Source organism: Petromyzon marinus, chromosome 17 (assembly GCF_048934315.1).
Source record: "Petromyzon marinus isolate PM22_M1 ecotype Great Lakes invasive population chromosome 17, UKy_Petmar_22M1.pri1.0, whole genome shotgun sequence".
NCBI lineage: Eukaryota > Metazoa > Chordata > Hyperoartia > Petromyzontiformes > Petromyzontidae > Petromyzon > Petromyzon marinus.
Window position 1 is genome coordinate 11024030 of NC_133683.1, and position 22052 is coordinate 11046081.

General features: G+C 40.5%; 18 non-coding genes and 1 pseudogene across 18 annotated transcripts; all 19 read right to left on the reverse strand.

Moving 5' to 3' along the window:
• Positions 1-688: 688 nt before the first annotated feature.
• Positions 689-879, reverse strand: LOC142925049 (U2 spliceosomal RNA). The gene has a single exon (XR_012942148.1). It is a non-coding gene; the product is annotated as a U2 spliceosomal RNA (small nuclear RNA).
• A 965-nt stretch (positions 880-1844) lies between these two features.
• On the reverse strand, positions 1845-2035 carry LOC142925050 (U2 spliceosomal RNA). Its single transcript, XR_012942149.1, has one exon. It is a non-coding gene; the product is annotated as a U2 spliceosomal RNA (small nuclear RNA).
• Positions 2036-3000: 965 nt separating this feature from the next.
• On the reverse strand, positions 3001-3191 carry LOC142925051 (U2 spliceosomal RNA). Its single transcript, XR_012942150.1, has one exon. It is a non-coding gene; the product is annotated as a U2 spliceosomal RNA (small nuclear RNA).
• A 964-nt stretch (positions 3192-4155) lies between these two features.
• Positions 4156-4346, reverse strand: LOC142925052 (U2 spliceosomal RNA). The gene has a single exon (XR_012942151.1). It is a non-coding gene; the product is annotated as a U2 spliceosomal RNA (small nuclear RNA).
• A 965-nt stretch (positions 4347-5311) lies between these two features.
• Positions 5312-5502, reverse strand: LOC142925053 (U2 spliceosomal RNA). The gene has a single exon (XR_012942152.1). It is a non-coding gene; the product is annotated as a U2 spliceosomal RNA (small nuclear RNA).
• A 965-nt stretch (positions 5503-6467) lies between these two features.
• Positions 6468-6658, reverse strand: LOC142925054 (U2 spliceosomal RNA). The gene has a single exon (XR_012942153.1). It is a non-coding gene; the product is annotated as a U2 spliceosomal RNA (small nuclear RNA).
• A 964-nt stretch (positions 6659-7622) lies between these two features.
• LOC142925055 (U2 spliceosomal RNA) lies at positions 7623-7813 on the reverse strand. Its single transcript, XR_012942154.1, has one exon. It is a non-coding gene; the product is annotated as a U2 spliceosomal RNA (small nuclear RNA).
• A 966-nt stretch (positions 7814-8779) lies between these two features.
• On the reverse strand, positions 8780-8970 carry LOC142925056 (U2 spliceosomal RNA). Its single transcript, XR_012942155.1, has one exon. It is a non-coding gene; the product is annotated as a U2 spliceosomal RNA (small nuclear RNA).
• Positions 8971-9930: 960 nt separating this feature from the next.
• LOC142925032 (U2 spliceosomal RNA) lies at positions 9931-10060 on the reverse strand (annotated as a pseudogene).
• A 963-nt stretch (positions 10061-11023) lies between these two features.
• On the reverse strand, positions 11024-11214 carry LOC142925057 (U2 spliceosomal RNA). The gene has a single exon (XR_012942156.1). It is a non-coding gene; the product is annotated as a U2 spliceosomal RNA (small nuclear RNA).
• A 958-nt stretch (positions 11215-12172) lies between these two features.
• On the reverse strand, positions 12173-12363 carry LOC142925058 (U2 spliceosomal RNA). The gene has a single exon (XR_012942157.1). It is a non-coding gene; the product is annotated as a U2 spliceosomal RNA (small nuclear RNA).
• Positions 12364-13323: 960 nt separating this feature from the next.
• LOC142925013 (U2 spliceosomal RNA) lies at positions 13324-13514 on the reverse strand. The gene has a single exon (XR_012942115.1). It is a non-coding gene; the product is annotated as a U2 spliceosomal RNA (small nuclear RNA).
• A 947-nt stretch (positions 13515-14461) lies between these two features.
• LOC142924960 (U2 spliceosomal RNA) lies at positions 14462-14652 on the reverse strand. Its single transcript, XR_012942062.1, has one exon. It is a non-coding gene; the product is annotated as a U2 spliceosomal RNA (small nuclear RNA).
• Positions 14653-15610: 958 nt separating this feature from the next.
• Positions 15611-15801, reverse strand: LOC142924853 (U2 spliceosomal RNA). Its single transcript, XR_012941955.1, has one exon. It is a non-coding gene; the product is annotated as a U2 spliceosomal RNA (small nuclear RNA).
• Positions 15802-16711: 910 nt separating this feature from the next.
• Positions 16712-16902, reverse strand: LOC142924854 (U2 spliceosomal RNA). The gene has a single exon (XR_012941956.1). It is a non-coding gene; the product is annotated as a U2 spliceosomal RNA (small nuclear RNA).
• A 950-nt stretch (positions 16903-17852) lies between these two features.
• On the reverse strand, positions 17853-18043 carry LOC142925017 (U2 spliceosomal RNA). Its single transcript, XR_012942119.1, has one exon. It is a non-coding gene; the product is annotated as a U2 spliceosomal RNA (small nuclear RNA).
• Positions 18044-18953: 910 nt separating this feature from the next.
• On the reverse strand, positions 18954-19144 carry LOC142925030 (U2 spliceosomal RNA). The gene has a single exon (XR_012942132.1). It is a non-coding gene; the product is annotated as a U2 spliceosomal RNA (small nuclear RNA).
• A 956-nt stretch (positions 19145-20100) lies between these two features.
• Positions 20101-20291, reverse strand: LOC142925039 (U2 spliceosomal RNA). The gene has a single exon (XR_012942138.1). It is a non-coding gene; the product is annotated as a U2 spliceosomal RNA (small nuclear RNA).
• Positions 20292-21240: 949 nt separating this feature from the next.
• LOC142925005 (U2 spliceosomal RNA) lies at positions 21241-21430 on the reverse strand. Its single transcript, XR_012942107.1, has one exon. It is a non-coding gene; the product is annotated as a U2 spliceosomal RNA (small nuclear RNA).
• Between the last annotated feature and the right edge of the window lie 622 nt (positions 21431-22052).

Consider the following 22052-nt stretch of genomic DNA (forward strand, 5'->3'; position numbering starts at 1 on the left):
AACAAAAAATGTTCATACGATGCCACCACATATGGTGTGTTTTGTCCGTTTTGTAAAACTTGGATCAGTCACGCACACGGCCATTTATATTTGAAACAGGGACAAAATCTCAAACCGAGTATGTTTCGGCCAACAAACACGGAAGTTCTTAGGTGCAAGTGTAATTGATGCAGATAATTTGAATATGAAAATGCAAAATAAATGATGAAAATTCTTCGACCAATACATACGAATGAAAAAAACTATCGAAAAAATCTCGTTCGTTAATAACACTGCCAATTAAAGAAAGTATAGTAAAAATTCAGGCAACGGCCTTTCGACATAGCACATGAAGCAGGATAGACTAAGATAGGTAAATTGCGGAATAATGCGCAATACTGCTTTATGCAGACGTAACAAACAGAGCAGTACAGGATAAAACAAACTGTTTGTATATAAGTACATGTGCATATGACATATTACTTTCTGACCCACCCCTACTGGATATCTCTGAAAAATGTTTGATAGATTTTAAATTTCTGAAATTTGACTGCTCTCCTGGTCAGAAATGAGAAGATGGAGGCGACTGGTGCGCAGGAGAGAACGGACCCAATTACGGACAACCAGCGGCAATGGGGTTTGCAAATGCACCAGAGCTACCAAAACCCACCACACTCTACTTTTGTTTGATGATGTCCCTCCCCCAGCAGGGAGGTGCACCATTCCCGGAGAAACTGCAATACCGGGTTGATGCGCGGAGTGGACGGAGCAAGCCCCTATTCCATCTCCCTGTCCCAAAAATCAATTTAATATAAGGTACCACAATGTGGTACGTATCAGATATTAAACTGATAAGAACAGATACTACACTTGATCTTAGCCAAAAGGCCGAGAAGCGATAACAAAAACCTGCCAGGGGGTGGCCATTACATACGCCGAGACTCTATCTACACCATGGGGCCTCCACCCGTTACTTCGCACGATAAATATTGACTTAAAGCTATCGTGACTGCAGGAATTCATATTCTTTGGGTCTTTCGGTAAAGTCACGTAGATAGTTTCAAAGAAAATAAAATAACTAAAAACTACTTGACGTGACTTTACCATGGAATATGCGCACAATAAGTTATCACGACCATTCCGCATGTGCCAAGGTGTTAAGAGATACGGAATATTAACAAAAAATGTTCATACGATGCCACCACATATGGTGTGTTTTGTCCGTTTTGTAAAACTTGGATCAGTCACGCACACGGCCATTTATATTTGAAACAGGGACAAAATCTCAAACCGAGTATGTTTCGGCCAACAAACACGGAAGTTCTTAGGTGCAAGTGTAATTGATGCAGATAATTTGAATATGAAAATGCAAAATAAATGATGAAAATTCTTCGACCAATACATACGAATGAAAAAAACTATCGAAAAAATCTCGTTCGTTAATAACACTGCCAATTAAAGAAAGTATAGTAAAAATTCAGGCAATGGCCTTTCGACATAGCACATGAAGCAGGATAGACTAAGATAGGTAAATTGCGGAATAATGCGCAATACTGCTTTATGCAGACGTAACAAACAGAGCAGTACAGGATAAAACAAACTGTTTGTATATAAGTACATGTGCATATGACATATTACTTTCTGACCCACCCCTACTGGATATCTCTGAAAAATGTTTGATAGATTTTAAATTTCTGAAATTTGACTGCTCTCCTGGTCAGAAATGAGAAGATGGAGGCGACTGGTGAGCAGGAGAGAAGGCAACCCAATAACGGACAACCAGCGGCAATGGGGTTTGCAAATGCACCAGAGCTACCAAAACCCACCACACTCTACTTTTGTTTGATGATGTCCCTGCCCCAGCAGGGAGGTGCACCATTCCCGGAGAAACTGCAATACCGGGTTGATGCGCGGAGTGGACGGAGCAAGCCCCTATTCCATCTCCCTGTCCCAAAAATCAATTTAATATAAGGTACCACAATGTGGTACGTATCAGATATTAAACTGATAAGAACAGATACTACACTTGATCTTAGCCAAAAGGCCGAGAAGCGATAACACCAACATGCCAGGGGGTGGCGATTACATACGCCGAGACTCTCTCTACACCATGGGGCCTCCACCCGTTACTTCGCACGATAAATATTGACTTAAAGCTATCGTGACTGCAGGAATTCATATTCTTTGGGTCTTTCGGTAAAGTCACGTAGATAGTTTCAAAGAAAATAAAATAACTAAAAACTACTTGACGTGACTTTTCCAATGGAATATGCGCACAATAAGTTATCACGACCATTCCGCATGTGCCAAGGTGTTAAGAGATACGGAATATTAACAAAAAAATTTCATACGATGCCACCACATATGGTGTGTTTTGTCCGTTTTGTAAAACTTGGATCAGTCACGCACACGGCCATTTATATTTGAAACAGGGACAAAATCTCAAACCGAGTATGTTTCGGCCAACAAACACGGAAGTTCTTAGGTGCAAGTGTAATTGATGCAAATAATTTGAATATGAAAATGCAAAATAAATGATGAAAATTCTTCGACCAATACATACGAATGAAAAAAACTATCGAAAAAATCTCGTTCGTTAATAACACTGCCAATTAAAGAAAGTATAGTAAAAATTCAGGCAATGGCCTTTCGACATAGCACATGAAGCAGGATAGACTAAGATAGGTAAATTGCGGAATAATGCGCAATACTGCTTTATGCAGACGTAACAAACAGAGCAGTACAGGATAAAACAAACTGTTTGTATATAAGTACATGTGCATATGACATATTACTTTCTGACCCACCCCTACTGGATATCTCTGAAAAATGTTTGATAGATTTTAAAATTCTGAAATTTGACTGCTCTCCTGGTCAGAAATGAGAAGATGGAGGCGACTGGTGAGCAGGAGAGAACGGACCCAATTACGGACAACCAGCGGCAATGGGGTTTGCAAATGCACCAGAGCTACCAAAACCCACCACACTCTACTTTTGTTTGATGATGTCCCTCCCCCAGCAGGGAGGTGCACCATTCCCGGAGAAACTGCAATACCGGGTTGATGCGCGGAGTGGACGGAGCAAGCCCCTATTCCATCTCCCTGTCCCAAAAATCAATTTAATATAAGGTACCACAATGTGGTACGTATCAGATATTAAACTGATAAGAACAGATACTACACTTGATCTTAGCCAAAAGGCCGAGAAGCGATAACAAAAACCTGCCAGGGGGTGGCCATTACATACGCCGAGACTCTATCTACACCATGGGGCCTCCACCTGTTACTTCGCACGATAAATATTGACTTAAAGCTATCGTGACTTCAGGAATTCATATTCTTTGGGTCTTTCGGTAAAGTCACGTAGATAGTTTCAAAGAAAATAAAATAACTAAAAACTACTTGACGTGACTTTACCATGGAATATGCGCACAATAAGTTATCACGACCATTCCGCATGTGCCAAGGTGTTAAGAGATACGGAATATTAACAAAAAATGTTCATACGATGCCACCACATATGGTGTGTTTTGTCCGTTTTGTAAAACTTGGATCAGTCACGCACACGGCCATTTATATTTGAAACAGGGACAAAATCTCAAACCGAGTATGTTTCGGCCAACAAACACGGAAGTTCTTAGGTGCAAGTGTAATTGATGCAGATAATTTGAATATGAAAATGCAAAATAAATGATGAAAATTCTTCGACCAATACATACGAATGAAAAAAACTATCGAAAAAATCTCGTTCGTTAATAACACTGCCAATTAAAGAAAGTATAGTAAAAATTCAGGCAACGGCCTTTCGACATAGCACATGAAGCAGGATAGACTAAGATAGGTAAATTGCGGAATAATGCGCAATACTGCTTTATGCAGACGTAACAAACAGAGCAGTACAGGATAAAACAAACTGTTTGTATATAAGTACATGTGCATATGACATATTACTTTCTGACCCACCCCTACTGGATATCTCTGAAAAATGTTTGATAGATTTTAAATTTCTGAAATTTGACTGCTCTCCTGGTCAGAAATGAGAAGATGGAGGCGACTGGTGCGCAGGAGAGAACGGACCCAATTACGGACAACCAGCGGCAATGGGGTTTGCAAATGCACCAGAGCTACCAAAACCCACCACACTCTACTTTTGTTTGATGATGTCCCTCCCCCAGCAGGGAGGTGCACCATTCCCGGAGAAACTGCAATACCGGGTTGATGCGCGGAGTGGACGGAGCAAGCCCCTATTCCATCTCCCTGTCCCAAAAATCAATTTAATATAAGGTACCACAATGTGGTACGTATCAGATATTAAACTGATAAGAACAGATACTACACTTGATCTTAGCCAAAAGGCCGAGAAGCGATAACAAAAACCTGCCAGGGGGTGGCCATTACATACGCCGAGACTCTATCTACACCATGGGGCCTCCACCCGTTACTTCGCACGATAAATATTGACTTAAAGCTATCGTGACTGCAGGAATTCATATTCTTTGGGTCTTTCGGTAAAGTCACGTAGATAGTTTCAAAGAAAATAAAATAACTAAAAACTACTTGACGTGACTTTACCATGGAATATGCGCACAATAAGTTATCACGACCATTCCGCATGTGCCAAGGTGTTAAGAGATACGGAATATTAACAAAAAATGTTCATACGATGCCACCACATATGGTGTGTTTTGTCCGTTTTGTAAAACTTGGATCAGTCACGCACACGGCCATTTATATTTGAAACAGGGACAAAATCTCAAACCGAGTATGTTTCGGCCAACAAACACGGAAGTTCTTAGGTGCAAGTGTAATTGATGCAGATAATTTGAATATGAAAATGCAAAATAAATGATGAAAATTCTTCGACCAATACATACGAATGAAAAAAACTATCGAAAAAATCTCGTTCGTTAATAACACTGCCAATTAAAGAAAGTATAGTAAAAATTCAGGCAATGGCCTTTCGACATAGCACATGAAGCAGGATAGACTAAGATAGGTAAATTGCGGAATAATGCGCAATACTGCTTTATGCAGACGTAACAAACAGAGCAGTACAGGATAAAACAAACTGTTTGTATATAAGTACATGTGCATATGACATATTACTTTCTGACCCACCCCTACTGGATATCTCTGAAAAATGTTTGATAGATTTTAAATTTCTGAAATTTGACTGCTCTCCTGGTCAGAAATGAGAAGATGGAGGCGACTGGTGAGCAGGAGAGAAGGCAACCCAATAACGGACAACCAGCGGCAATGGGGTTTGCAAATGCACCAGAGCTACCAAAACCCACCACACTCTACTTTTGTTTGATGATGTCCCTGCCCCAGCAGGGAGGTGCACCATTCCCGGAGAAACTGCAATACCGGGTTGATGCGCGGAGTGGACGGAGCAAGCCCCTATTCCATCTCCCTGTCCCAAAAATCAATTTAATATAAGGTACCACAATGTGGTACGTATCAGATATTAAACTGATAAGAACAGATACTACACTTGATCTTAGCCAAAAGGCCGAGAAGCGATAACACCAACATGCCAGGGGGTGGCGATTACATACGCCGAGACTCTCTCTACACCATGGGGCCTCCACCCGTTACTTCGCACGATAAATATTGACTTAAAGCTATCGTGACTGCAGGAATTCATATTCTTTGGGTCTTTCGGTAAAGTCACGTAGATAGTTTCAAAGAAAATAAAATAACTAAAAACTACTTGACGTGACTTTTCCAATGGAATATGCGCACAATAAGTTATCACGACCATTCCGCATGTGCCAAGGTGTTAAGAGATACGGAATATTAACAAAAAAATTTCATACGATGCCACCACATATGGTGTGTTTTGTCCGTTTTGTAAAACTTGGATCAGTCACGCACACGGCCATTTATATTTGAAACAGGGACAAAATCTCAAACCGAGTATGTTTCGGCCAACAAACACGGAAGTTCTTAGGTGCAAGTGTAATTGATGCAAATAATTTGAATATGAAAATGCAAAATAAATGATGAAAATTCTTCGACCAATACATACGAATGAAAAAAACTATCGAAAAAATCTCGTTCGTTAATAACACTGCCAATTAAAGAAAGTATAGTAAAAATTCAGGCAATGGCCTTTCGACATAGCACATGAAGCAGGATAGACTAAGATAGGTAAATTGCGGAATAATGCGCAATACTGCTTTATGCAGACGTAACAAACAGAGCAGTACAGGATAAAACAAACTGTTTGTATATAAGTACATGTGCATATGACATATTACTTTCTGACCCACCCCTACTGGATATCTCTGAAAAATGTTTGATAGATTTTAAAATTCTGAAATTTGACTGCTCTCCTGGTCAGAAATGAGAAGATGGAGGCGACTGGTGAGCAGGAGAGAACGGACCCAATTACGGACAACCAGCGGCAATGGGGTTTGCAAATGCACCAGAGCTACCAAAACCCACCACACTCTACTTTTGTTTGATGATGTCCCTCCCCCAGCAGGGAGGTGCACCATTCCCGGAGAAACTGCAATACCGGGTTGATGCGCGGAGTGGACGGAGCAAGCCCCTATTCCATCTCCCTGTCCCAAAAATCAATTTAATATAAGGTACCACAATGTGGTACGTATCAGATATTAAACTGATAAGAACAGATACTACACTTGATCTTAGCCAAAAGGCCGAGAAGCGATAACAAAAACCTGCCAGGGGGTGGCCATTACATACGCCGAGACTCTATCTACACCATGGGGCCTCCACCCGTTACTTCGCACGATAAATATTGACTTAAAGCTATCGTGACTGCAGGAATTCATATTCTTTGGGTCTTTCGGTAAAGTCACGTAGATAGTTTCAAAGAAAATAAAATAACTAAAAACTACTTGACGTGACTTTACCATGGAATATGCGCACAATAAGTTATCACGACCATTCCGCATGTGCCAAGGTGTTAAGAGATACGGAATATTAACAAAAAATGTTCATACGATGCCACCACATATGGTGTGTTTTGTCCGTTTTGTAAAACTTGGATCAGTCACGCACACGGCCATTTATATTTGAAACAGGGACAAAATCTCAAACCGAGTATGTTTCGGCCAACAAACACGGAAGTTCTTAGGTGCAAGTGTAATTGATGCAGATAATTTGAAAATGAAAATGCAAAATAAATGATGAAAATTCTTCGACCAATACATACGAATGAAAAAAACTATCGAAAAAATCTCGTTCGTTAATAACACTGCCAATTAAAGAAAGTATAGTAAAAATTCAGGCAATGGCCTTTCGACATAGCACATGAAGCAGGATAGACTAAGATAGGTAAATTGCGGAATAATGCGCAATACTGCTTTATGCAGACGTAACAAACAGAGCAGTACAGGATAAAACAAACTGTTTGTATATAAGTACATGTGCATATGACATATTACTTTCTGACCCACCCCTACTGGATATCTCTGAAAAATGTTTGATAGATTTTAAATTTCTGAAATTTGACTGCTCTCCTGGTCAGAAATGAGAAGATGGAGGCGACTGGTGAGCAGGAGAGAACGGACCCAATTACGGACAACCAGCGGCAATGGGGTTTGCAAATGCACCAGAGCTACCAAAACCCACCACACTCTACTTTTGTTTGATGATGTCCCTCCCCCAGCAGGGAGGTGCACCATTCCCGGAGAAACTGCAATACCGGGTTGATGCGCGGAGTGGACGGAGCAAGCCCCTATTCCATCTCCCTGTCCCAAAAATCAATTTAATATAAGGTACCACAATGTGGTACGTATCAGATATTAAACTGATAAGAACAGATACTACACTTGATCTTAGCCAAAAGGCCGAGAAGCGATAACACCAACATGCCAGGGGGTGGCGATTACATACGCCGAGACTCTCTCTACACCATGGGGCCTCCACCCGTTACTTCGCACGATAAATATTGACTTAAAGCTATCGTGACTGCAGGAATTCATATTCTTTGGGTCTTTCGGTAAAGTCACGTAGATAGTTTCAAAGAAAATAAAATAACTAAAAACTACTTGACGTGACTTTACCATGGAATATGCGCACAATAAGTTATCACGACCATTCCGCATGTGCCAAGGTGTTAAGAGATACGGAATATAACCAAAAAATGTCCATACGATGCCACCACATATGGTGTGTTTTGTCCGTTTTGTAAAACTTGGATCAGTCACGCACACGCCCATTTATATTTGAAACAGGGACAAAATCTCAAACCGAGTATGTTTCGGCCAACAAACACGGAAGTTCTTAGGTGCAAGTGTAATTGATGCAGATAATTTGAATATGAAAATGCAAAATAAATGATGAAAATTCTTCGACCAATACATACGAATGAAAAAAACTATCGAACAAAATCTCGTTCGTTAATAACACTGCCAATTAAAGAAAGTATAGTAAAAATTCAGGCAATGGCCTTTCGACATAGCACATGAAGCAGGATAGACAAAGATAGGTAAATTACGGAATAATGCGCAATACTGCATTATGCAGACGTAACAAACAGAGCAGTACAGGATAAAACAAACTGTTTGTATATAAGTGCATGTGCATATGACATATTACTTCCTGACCCACCCCTACTGGATATCTCTGAAAAATGTTTGATAGATTTTTAATTTCTGAAATTTGACTGCTCTCCTGGTCAGAAATGAGAAGATGGAGGCGACTGGTGAGCAGGAGAGAACGCAACCCAATTACGGACAACCAGCGGCAATGGGGTTTGCAAATGCACCAGAGCTACCAAAACCCACCACACTCTACTTTTGTTTGATGATGTCCCTCCCCCAGCAGGGAGGTGCACCATTCCCGGAGAAACTGCAATACCGGGTTGATGCGCGGAGTGGACGGAGCAAGCCCCTATTCCATCTCCCTGTCCCAAAAATCAATTTAATATAAGGTACCACAATGTGGTACGTATCAGATATTAAACTGATAAGAACAGATACTACACTTGATCTTAGCCAAAAGGCCGAGAAGCGATAACAAAAACCTGCCAGGGGGTGGCCATTACATACGCCGAGACTCTATCTACACCATGGGGCCTCCACCCGTTACTTCGCACGATAAATATTGACTTAAAGCTATCGTGACTGCAGGAATCCATATTCTTTGGGTCTTTCGGTAAAGTCACGTAGATAGTTTCAAAGAAAATAAAATAACTAAAAACTACTTGACGTGACTTTACCATGGAATATGCGCACAATAAGTTATCACGACCATTCCGCATGTGCCAAGGTGTTAAGAGATACGGAATATTAACAAAAAATGTTCATACGATGCCACCACATATGGTGTGTTTTGTCCGTTTTGTAAAACTTGGATCAGTCACGCACACGCCCATTTATATTTGAAACAGGGACAACATCTCAAACCGAGTATGTTTCGGCCAACAAACACGGAAGTTCTTAGGTGCAAGTGTAATTGATGCAGATAATTTGAATATGAAAATGCAAAATAAATGATGAAAATTCTTCGACCAATACATACGAATGAAAAAAACTATCGAAAAAATCTCGTTCGTTAATAACACTGCCAATTAAAGAAAGTATAGTAAAAATTCAGGCAATGGCCTTTCGACATAGCACATGAAGCAGGATAGACTAAGATAGGTAAATTGCGGAATAATGCGCAATACTGCTTTATGCAGACGTAACAAACAGAGCAGTACAGGATAAAACAAACTGTATATTAGTGCATGTGCATATGAGATATTACTTCCTGACCCACCCCTACTGGATATCTCTGAAATAAGTTTGATAGATTTTAAATTTCTGAAATATGACTGCTCTCCTGGTCAGAAATGAGAAGATGGAGGCAACTGGTGAGCAGGAAAGAACGCACCCAATTACGGACAACCAGCGGCAATGGGGTTTGCAAATGCCCCAGAGCTACCAAAACCCACCACACTCTACTTTTGTTTGATGATGTCCCTCCCCCAGCAGGGAGGTGCACCATTCCCGGAGAAACTGCAATACCGGGTTGATGCGCGGAGTGGACGTGGTACGTATCAGATATTAAACTGATAAGAACAGATACTACACTTGATCTTAGCCAAAAGGCCGAGAAGCGATAACACCAACCTACCAGGGGGTGGCGATTACATACGCCGAGGCTCTATCTACACCATGGGGCCTCCACCCGTTACTTCGCACGATAAATATTGACTTAAAGCTATCGTGACTGCAGGAATTCATATTCTTTGGGTCTTTCGGTAAAGTCACGTAGATAGTTTCAAAGAAAATAAAATAACTAAAAACTACTTGACGTGACTTTACCATGGAATATGCGCACAATAAGTTATCACGACCATTCCGCATGTGCCAAGGTGTTAAGAGATACGGAATATTAACAAAAATGTTCATACGATGCCACCACATATGGTGTGTTTTGTCCGTTTTGTAAAACTTGGATCAGTCACGCACACGGCCATTTATATTTGAAACAGGGACAAAATCTCAAACCGAGTATGTTTCGGCCAACAAACACGGAAGTTCTTAGGTGCAAGTGTAATTGATGTAGATAATTTGAATATGAAAATGCAAAATAAATGATGAAAATTCTTCGACCAATACATACGAATGAAAAAAACTATCGAAAAAATCTCGTTCGTTAATAACACTGCCAATTAAAGAAAGTATAGTAAAAATTCAGGCAATGGCCTTTCGACATAGCACATGAAGCAGGATAGACTAAGATAGGTAAATTGCGGAATAATGCGCAATACTGCATTATGCAGACGTAACAAACAGAGCAGTACAGGATAAAACAAACTGTTTGTATATTAGTGCATGTGCATATGACATATTACTTCCTGACCCACCCCTACTGGATATCTCTGAAAAATGTTTGATAGATTTTAAATTTCTGAAATATGACTGCTCTCCTGGTCAGAAATGAGAAGATGGAGGCGACTGGTGAGCAGGAGAGAACGGACCCAATTACGGACACCCAGCGGCAATGGGGTTTGCAAATGCACCAGAGCTACCAAAACCCACCACACTCTACTTTTGTTTGATGATGTCCCTCCCCCAGCAGGGAGGTGCACCATTCCCGGAGAAACTGCAATACCGGGTTGATGCGCGGAGTGGACGGAGCAAGCCCCTATTCCATCTCCCTGTCCCAAAAATCAATTTAATATAAGGTACCACAATGTGGTACGTATCAGATATTAAACTGATAAGAACAGATACTACACTTGATCTTAGCCAAAAGGCCGAGAAGCGATAACACCAACCTGCCAGGGGGTGGCGATTACATACGCCGAGGCTCTATCTACACCATGGGGCCTCCACCCGTTACTTCGCACGATAAATATTGACTTAAAGCTATCGTGACTGCAGGAATTCATATTCTTTGGGTCTTTCGGTAAAGTCACGTAGATAGTTTCAAAGAAAATAAAATAACTAAAAACTACTTGACGTGACTTTACCATGGAATATGCGCACAATAAGTTATCACGACCATTCCGCATGTGCCAAGGTGTTAAGAGATACGGAATATTAACAAAAAATGTTCATACGATGCCACCACATATGGTGTGTTTTGTCCGTTTTGTAAAACTTGGATCAGTCACGCACACGGCCATTTATATTTGAAACAGGGACAAAATCTCAAACCGAGTATGTTTCGGCCAACAAACACGGAAGTTCTTAGGTGCAAGTGTAATTGATGCAGATAATTTGAATATGAAAATGCAAAATAAATGATGAAAATTCTTCGACCAATACATACGAATGAAAAAAACTATCGAAAAAATCTCGTTCGTTAATAACACTGCCAATTAAAGAAAGTATAGTAAAAATTCAGGCAATGGCCTTTCGACATAGCACATGAAGCAGGATAGACTAAGATAGGTAAATTACGGAATAATGCGCAATACTGCGTTATGAAGACGTAACAAACAGAGCAGTACAGGATAAAACAAACTGTTTGTATATATGTGCATATGACATATTACTTCCTGACCCATCCCTACTGGATATCTCTGAAATATGTTTGATAGATTTTAAATTTCTGAAATATGACTGCTCTCCTGGTCAGAAATGAGAAGATGGAGGCAACTGGTGAGCAGGAGAGAACGCACCCAATTACGGACAACCAGCGGCAATGGGGTTTGCAAATGCACCAGAACTACCAAAACCCAACACACTCTACAATTGTTTGATGATGTCCCTCCCCCAGCAGGGAGGTGCACCATTCCCGGAGAAACTGCAATACCGGGTTGATGCGCGGAGTGGACGGAGCAAGCCCCTATTCCATCTCCCTGTCCCAAAAATCAATTTAATATAAGGTACCACAATGTGGTACGTATCAGATATTAAACTGATAAGAACAGATACTACACTTGATCTTAGCCAAAAGGCCGAGAAGCGATAACACCAACATGCCAGGGGGTGGCGATTACATACGCCGAGACTCTCTGTACACCATGGGGCCTCCACCCGTTACTTCGCACGATAAATATTGACTTAAAGCTATGGTGACTGCAGGAATTCATATTCTTTGGGTCTTTCGGTAAAGTCACGTAGATAGTTTCAAAGAAAATAAAATAACTAAAAACTACTTGACGTGACTTTACCATGGAATATGCGCACAATAAGTTATCACGACCATTCCGCATGTGCCAAGGTGGTAAGAGATACGGAATATTAACAAAAAATGTTCATACGATGCCACCACATATGGTGTGTTTTGTCCGTTTTGTAAAACTTGGATCAGTCACGCACACGGCCATTTATATTTGAAACAGGGACAAAATCTCAAACCGAGTATGTTTCGGCCAACAAACACGGAAGTTCTTAGGTGCAAGTGTAATTGATGCAGATAATTTGAATATGAAAATGCAAAATAAATGATGAAAATTCTTCGACCAATACATACGAATGAAAAAAACTATCGAAAAAATCTCGTTCGTTAATAACACTGCCAATTAAAGAAAGTATAGTAAAAATTCAGGCAATGGCCTTTCGACATAGCACATGAAGCAGGATAGACTAAGATAGGTAAATTGCGGAATAATGCGCAATACTGCTTTATGCAGACGTAACAAACAGAGCAGTACAGGATAAAACAAACTGTATATTAGTGCATGTGCATATGAGATATTACTTCCTGACCCACCCCTACTGGATATCTCTGAAATAAGTTTGATAGATTTTAAATTTCTGAAATATGACTGCTCTCCTGGTCAGAAATGAGAAGATGGAGGCAACTGGTGAGCAGGAGAGAACGCACCCAATTACGGACAACCAGCGGCAATGGGGTTTGCAAATGCCCCAGAGCTACCAAAACCCACCACACTCTACTTTTGTTTGATGATGTCCCTCCCCCAGCAGGGAGGTGCACCATTCCCGGAGAAACTGCAATACCGGGTTGATGCGCGGAGTGGACGGAGCAAGCCCCTATTCCATCTCCCTGTCCCAAAAATCAATTTAATATAAGGTACCACAATGTGGTACGTATCAGATATTAAAATGATAAGAACAGATACTACACTTGATCTTAGCCAAATGGCCGAGAAGCGATAACACCAACCTACCAGGGGGTGGCGATTACATACGCCGAGGCTCTATCTACACCATGGGGCCTCCACCCGTTACTTCGCACGATAAATATTGACTTAAAGCTATCGTGACTGCAGGAATTCATATTCTTTGGGTCTTTCGGTAAAGTCACGTAGATAGTTTCAAAGAAAATAAAATAACTAAAAACTACTTGACGTGACTTTACCATGGAATATGCGCACAATAAGTTATCACGACCATTCCGCATGTGCCAAGGTGTTAAGAGATACGGAATATTAACAAAAATGTTCATACGATGCCACCACATATGGTGTGTTTTGTCCGTTTTGTAACACTTGGATACGGCCATTTATATTTGAAACAGGGACAAAATCTCAAACCGAGTATGTTTCGGCCAACAAACACGGAAGTTCTTAGGTGCAAGTGTAATTGATTCCGATAATTTGAATATGAAAAATAAATGATAAAAATTATTCGACCAATACATACGAATGAAAAAAACTATCGAAAAATTCTCGTTCGTTAATAACACTGCCAATTAAAGAAAGTATAGTAAAATTTCAGGCAATGGCCTTTCGACATAGCACATGAAGCAGGATAGACTAAGATAGGCAAATTACGGAATAATGCGCAATACTGCATTATGCAGACGTAACAAACAGAGCAGTACAGGATAAAACAAACTGTTTGTATATAAGTGCATGTGCATATGACATATTACTTCCTGACCCACCCCTACTGGATATCTCTGAAAAATGTTTGATAGATTTTTAATTTCTGAAATTTGACTGCTCTCCTGGTCAGAAATGAGAAGATGGAGGCGACTGGTGAGCAGGAGAGAACGCAACCCAATTACGGACAACCAGCGGCAATGGGGTTTGCAAATGCACCAGAGCTACCAAAATCCAACACACTCTACTTTTGTTTGATGATGTCCCTCCCCCAGCAGGGAGGTGCACCATTCCCGGAGAAACTGCAATACCGGGTTGATGCGCGGAATGGACGGAGCAAGCCCCTATTCCATCTCCCTGTCCCAAAAATCAATTTAATATAAGGTACCACAATGTGGTACGTATCAGATATTAAACTGATAAGAACAGATACTACACTTGATCTTAGCCAAAAGGCCGAGAAGCGATAACACCAACCTGCCAGGGTGTGGCGATTACATACGCCGAGACTCTATCTACACCATGGGGCCTCCACCCGTTACTTCGCACGATAAATATTGACTTAAAGCTGTCGTGCCTGCAGGAATTCATATTCTTTGGGTGTTTCGGTAAAGTCACGTAGTTGGTTTCAAAGAAAATAAAAAAAAATAACTAAAAACTACTTTACGTGACTTTACCAAAGAATATGCGCACAATAAGTTATCACGACCATTCCGCATATACCATGGTGTTAAGAGATACGGAATATTAACAAAAAAATTCCATACGATGCCACCACATATGGTGTGTTTTGTCCGTTTTGTAACACTTGGATACGGCCATTTATATTTGAAACAGGGACAAAATCTCAAACCGAGTATGTTTCGGCCAACAAACACGGAAGTTCTTAGGTGCAAGTGTAATTGATTCCGATAATTTGAATATGAAATTGCAAAATAAATGATACAAATTCTTCGACCAATACATACGAATGAAAAAAACTATCGAAAAAATCTCGTTCGTTAATAACACTGCCATTTAAAGAAAGTATAGTAAAATTTCAGGCAATGGCCTTTCGACATAGCACATGAAGCAGGATAGACTAAGATAGGCAAATTACGGAATTATGCGCAATACTGCATTATGCAGACGTAACAAACAGAGCAGTACAGGATAAAACAAACTGTTTGTATATAAGTGCATGTGCATATGACATATTACTTCCTGACCCACCCCTACTGGATATCTCTGAAAAATGTTTGATAGATTTTTAATTTCTGAAATTTGACTGCTCTCCTGGTCAGAAATGAGAAGATGGAGGCGACTGGTGAGCAGGAGAGAACGCACCCAATTACGGACAACCAGCGGCAATGGGGTTTGCAAATGCACCAGAGCTACCAAAACCCAACACACTCTACAATTGTTTGATGATGTCCCTCCCCCAGCAGGGAGGTGCACCATTCCCGGAGAAACTGCAATACCGGGTTGATGCGCGGAGTGGACGGAGCAAGCCCCTATTCCATCTCCCTGTCCCAAAAATCAATTTAATATAAGGTACCACAATGTGGTACGTATCAGATATTAAACTGATAAGAACAGATACTACACTTGATCTTAGCCAAAAGGCCGAGAAGCGATAACACCAACCTGCCAGGGGGTGGCGATTACATACGCCGAGACTCTATCTACACCATGGGGCCTCCACCCGTTACTTCGCACGATAAATATTGACTTAAAGCTATCGTTCCTGCAGGAATTCATATTCTTTGGGTGTTTCGGTAAAGTCACGTAGATAGTTTCAAAGAAAATAAAATAACTAAAAACTACTTGACGTAACTTTACCAAAGAATATGCGCACAATAATTTATCACGACCATTCCGCATGTGCCATGGTGTTAAGAGATACGGAATATTAACAAAAAAATTCCATACGATGCCACCACATATGGTGTGTTTTGTCCGTTTTGTAACACTTGGATATGGCCATTTATATTTCGGCCAACAAACACGGAAGTTCTTAGGTGCAAGTGTAATTGATTCCGATAATTTGAATATGAAAAATAAATGATAAAAATTATTCGACCAATACATACGAATGAAAAAAACTATCGAAAAAATCTCGTTAATAACAATGCCAATTAAAGAAAGTATAGTAAAATTTCAGGCAATGGCCTTTCGACATAGCACATGAAGCAGGATAGACTAAGATAGGCAAATTACGGAATAATGCGCAATACTGCATTATGCAGACGTAGCAAACAGAGCAGTACAGGATAAAACAAACTGTTTGTATATAAGTGCATGTGCATATGACATATTACTTCCTGACCCACCCCTACTGGATATCTCTGAAAAATGTTTGATAGATTTTTAATTTCTGAAATTTGACTGCTCTCCTGGTCAGAAATGAGAAGATGGAGGCGACTGGTGAGCAGGAGAGAACGCAACCCAATTACGGACAACCAGCGGCAATGGGGTTTGCAAATGCAACAGAGCTACCAAAACCCAACACACTCTACTTTTGTTTGATGATGTCCCTCCCCCAGCAGGGAGGTGCACCATTCCCGGAGAAACTGCAATACCGGGTTGATGCGCGGAGTGGACGGAGCAAGCCCCTATTCCATCTCCCTGTCCCAAAAATCAATTTAATATAAGGTACCACAATGTGGTACGTATCAGATATTAAACTGATAAGAACAGATACTACACTTGATCTTAGCCAAAAGGCCGAGAAGCGATAACACCAACCTGCCAGGGGGTGGCGATTACATACGCCGAGACTCTCTCTACACCATGGGGCCTCCACCCGTTACTTCGCACGATAAATATTGACTTAAAGCTATCGTGCCTGCAGGAATTCATATTCTTTGGGTGTTTCGGTAAAGTCACGTAGTTAGTTTAAAAAAATAATAACTAAAAACTACTTTACGTGACTTTACCAAAGAATATGCGCACAATAAGTTATCACGACCATTCCGCATATACCATGGTGTTAAGAGATACGGAATATTAACAAAAAAATTCCATACGATGCCACCACATATGGTGTGTTTTGTCCGTTTTGTAACACTTGGATACGGCCATTTATATTTGAAACAGGGAAAAAATCTCAAACCGAGTATGTTTCGGCCAACAAACACGGAAGTTCTTGGGTGCAAGTGTAATTGATTCCGATAATTTGAATATGAAAATGCAAAATAAATGATACAAATTCTTCGACCAATACATACGAATGAAAAAAACTATCGCAAAAATCTCGTTCGTTAATAACACTGCCAATTAAAGAAAGTATAGTAAAATTTCAGGCAATGGCCTTTCGACATAGCACATGAAGCAGGATAGACTAAGATAGGCAAATTACGGAATAATGCGCAATACTGCATTATGCAGACGTAGCAAACAGAGCAGTACAGGATAAAACAAACTGTTTGTATATAAGTGCATGTGCATATGACATATTACTTCCTGACCCATCCCTACTGGATATCTCTGAAAAACGTTTGATAGATTTTTAATTTCTGAAATTTGACTGCTCTCCTGGTCAGAAATGAGAAGATGGAGGCGACTGGTGAGCAGGAGAGAACGCAACCCAATTACGGACAACCAGCGGCAATGGGGTTTGCAAATGCACCAGAGCTACCAAAACCCAACACACTCTACTTTTGCTTGATGATGTCCCTCCCCCAGCAGGGAGGTGCACCATTCCCAGAGAAACTGCAATACCGGGTTGATGCGCGGAGTGGACGGAGCAAGCCCCTATTCCATCTCCCTGTCCCAAAAATCAATTTAATATAAGGTACCACAATGTGGTACGTATCAGATATTAAACTTATAAGAACAGATACTACACTTGATCTTAGCCAAAAGGCCGAGAAGCGATAACACCAACCTGCCAGGGGGTGGCGATTACATATGCCGAGATTCTATCTACACCATGGGCCCTCCACCCGTTACTTCGCACGATAAATATTGACTTAAAGCTATCGTGCCTGCAGGAATTCATATTCTTTGGGTGTTTCGGTAAAGTCACGTAGTTAGTTTCAAAGAAAATAAAAAAATAACTAAAAACTACTTTACGTGACTTTACCAAAGAATATGCGCACAATAAGTTATCACGACCATTCCGCATATACCATGGTGTTAAGAGATACGGAATATTAACAAAAAAATTCCATACGATGCCACCACATATGGTGTGTTTTGTCCGTTTTGTAACACTTGGATACGGCCATTTATATTTGAAACAGGGACAAAATCTCAAACCGAGTATGTTTCGGCCAACAAACACGGAAGTTCTTAAGTGCAAGTGTAAATGATTCCGATAATTTGAATATGAAAATGCAAAATAAATGATAAAAAATTCTTCGACCAATACATACGAATGAAAAAAACTATCGAAAAAATCTCGTTCGTTAATAACACTGCCAATTAAAGAAAGTATAGTAAAATTTCAGGCAATGGCCTTTCGACATAGCACATGAAGCAGGATAGACTAAGATAGGCAAATTACGGAATAATGCGCAATACTGCATTATGCAGACGTAACAAACAGAGCAGTACAGGATAAAACAAACTGTTTGTATATAAGTGCATGTGCATATGACATATTACTTCCTGACCCACCCCTACTGGATATCTCTGAAAAATGTTTGATAGATTTTTAATTTCTGAAATTTGACTGCTCTCCTGGTCAGAAATGAGAAGATGGAGGCGATGGGGTTTGCAAATGCACCAGAGCTACCAAAACCCAACACACTCTACTTTTGTTTGATGATGTCCCTCCCCCAGCAGGGAGGTGCACCATTCCCGGAGAAACTGCAATACAGGGTTGATGCGCGGAGTGGGCGGAGCAAGCCCCTATTCCATCTCCCTGTCCCAAAAATCAATTTAATATAAGGTACCACAATGTGGTACGTATCAGATATTAAACTGATAAGAACAGATACTACACTTGATTTTAGCTAAAAGGCCGAGAAGCGATAACACCAACCTGCCAGGGGGTGGCGATTACATACGCCGAGACTCTATCTACACCATGGGGCCTCCACCCGTTGCTTCGCACGATAAATATTGACTTAAAGCTATCGTGACTGCAGGAATTCATATTCTTTGGGTGTTTCGGTAAAGTCACGTAGTTAGTTTCAAAGAAAATAAAAAAATAACGAAAAACTACTTTACGTGACTTTACCAAAGAATATGCGCACAATAAGTTATCACGACCATTCCGCATATACCATGGTGTTAAGAGATACGGAATATTAACAAAAAAATTCCATACGATGCCACCACATATGGTGTGTTTTGTCCGTTTTGTAACACTTGGATACGGCCATTTATATTTGAAACAGGGACAAAATCTCAAACCGAGTATGTTTCGGCCAACAAACACGGAAGTTCTTAGGTGCAAGTGTAATTGATTCCGATAATTTGAATATGAAAATGCTAAATAAATGATAAAAATTCTTCGACCAATACATACGAATGAAAAAAACTATCGAACAAATCTCGTTCGTTAATAACACTGCCAATTAAAGAAAGTATAGTAAAATTTCAGGCAATGGCCTTTCGACATAGCACATGAAGCAGGATAGACTAAGATAGGCAAATAACGGAATAATGCGCAATACTGCATTATGCAGACGTAACAAACAGAGCAGTACAGGATCAAACAAACTGTTTGTATATAAGTGCAGGTGCATATGACATATTACTTCCTGACCCACCCCTACTGGATATCTCTGAAAATGTTTGATAGATTTTTAATTTCTGAAATTTGACTGCTCTCCTGGTCAGAAATGAGAAGATGGAGGCGACTGGTGAGCAGGAGAGAACGCAACCCAATTACGGACAACCAGCGGCAATGGCGTTTGCAAATGCACCAGAGCTACCAAAACCCAACACACTCTACTTTTGTTTGATGATGTCCCTCCCCCAGAAGGGAGGTGCACCATTCCCGGAGAAACTGCAATACCGGGTTGATGCGCGGAGTGGGCGGAGCAAGCCCCTATTCCATCTCCCTGTCCCAAAAATCAATTTAATATAAGGTACCACAATGTGGTACGTATCAGATATTAAACTGATAAGAACAGATACTACACTTGATCTTAGCCAAAAGGCCGAGAAGCGATAACACCAACCTGCCAGGGGGTGGCGATTACATACGCCGAGACTCTATCTACACCATGGGGCCTCCAACCGTTGCTTCGCACGATAAATATTGACTTAAAGCTATCGTGACTGCAGGAATTCATTTTATTTGGGTCTATCGGTAAAGTCACGTAGATAGTTTCAAAGAAAATTAACTAACTAAAAACTACTTTACGTGACTTTACCAAAGAATATGCGCACAATAAGTTATCACGACCATTCCGCATGTGCCAAGGTGTTAAGAGATACGGAATATTAACAAAAACATTTCATATGATGCCACCACATATGGTGTGTTTTGTCCGTTTTGTAAAACTTGGATCAGTCACGCACACGGCCATTTATATTTGAAACAGGGACAAAATCTCAAACCGAGTATGTTTCGGCCAACAAACACGGAAGTTCTTAGGTGCAAGTGTAATTGATTCAGATAATTTGAATATGAAAATGCAAAATAAATGATAAAAATTCCTCGCCCAATACATACGAATGAAAAAAACTATCGAAAAAATCTCGTTCGTTAATAACACTGCCCCTTAAATAAAGTACAGTAAAATTTCAGGCAATGGCCTTTCGACATAGCACATGAAGCAGGATAGACTAAGATAGGTAAATTACGGAATAATGCGCAATACTGCATTATGAAGCCGTAACAAACAGAGCAGTACAGGATAAAACAAACTGTTTGTATATAAGTGCATGTGCATATGACATATTACTTCCTGACCCACCCCTACTGGATATCTCTGAAAAATGTTTGATAGATTTTTAATTTCTCCTGGTCAGAAATGAGAAGATGGAGGCGACTGGTGAGCAGGAGAGAACGCAACCCAATTACGGACAACCAGCGGCAATGGGGTTTGCAAATGCACCAGAGCTACCAAAACCCAACACACTCTACTTTTGTTTGATGATGTCCCTCCCCCTGCAGGGAGGTGCACCATTCCCGGAGAAACTGCAATACCGGGTTGATGCGCGGAGTGGACGGAGCAAGCCCCTATTCCATCTCCCTGTCCAAAAAGCAATTTAATATAAGGTACCACAATGTGGTACGTATCAGATATTAAACTGATAAGAACAGATACTACACTTGATCTTAGCCAAAAGGCCGAGAAGCGATGACACCAACCTGCTAGGGGGTGGCGATTACATACGCCGAGATTCTATCTACACCATGGGGCCTCCACCCGTTACTTCGCACGATAAATATTGACTTAAAGCTATCGTGCCTGCAGGAATTCATATTCTTTGGGTGTTTCGGTAAAGTCACGTAGTTACTTTCAAAGAAAATAAAAAAGAACTAAAAATTACTTGACGTGACTTTACCAAAGAATATGCGCACAATAAGTTATCACGACCATTCCGCATATACCATGGTGTTAAGAGATACGGAATATTAACAAAAAAATTCCATACGATGCCACCACATATGGTGTGTTTTGTCCGTTTTGTAACACTTGGATACGGCCATTTATATTTGAAACAGGGACAAAATCTCAAACCGAGTATGTTTCGGCCAACAAACACGGAAGTTCTTAGGTGCAAGTGTAATTGATGCAGATAATTTGAATATGAAAATGCAAAATAAATGATAAAAATTCTTCGACCAATACATACGAATGAAAAAAACTATCGAAAAAATCTCGTTCGTTAATAACACTGCCAATTAAAGAAAGTATAGTAAAATTTCAGGCAATGACCTTTCGACATAGCACATGAAGCAGGATAGACTAAGATAGGCA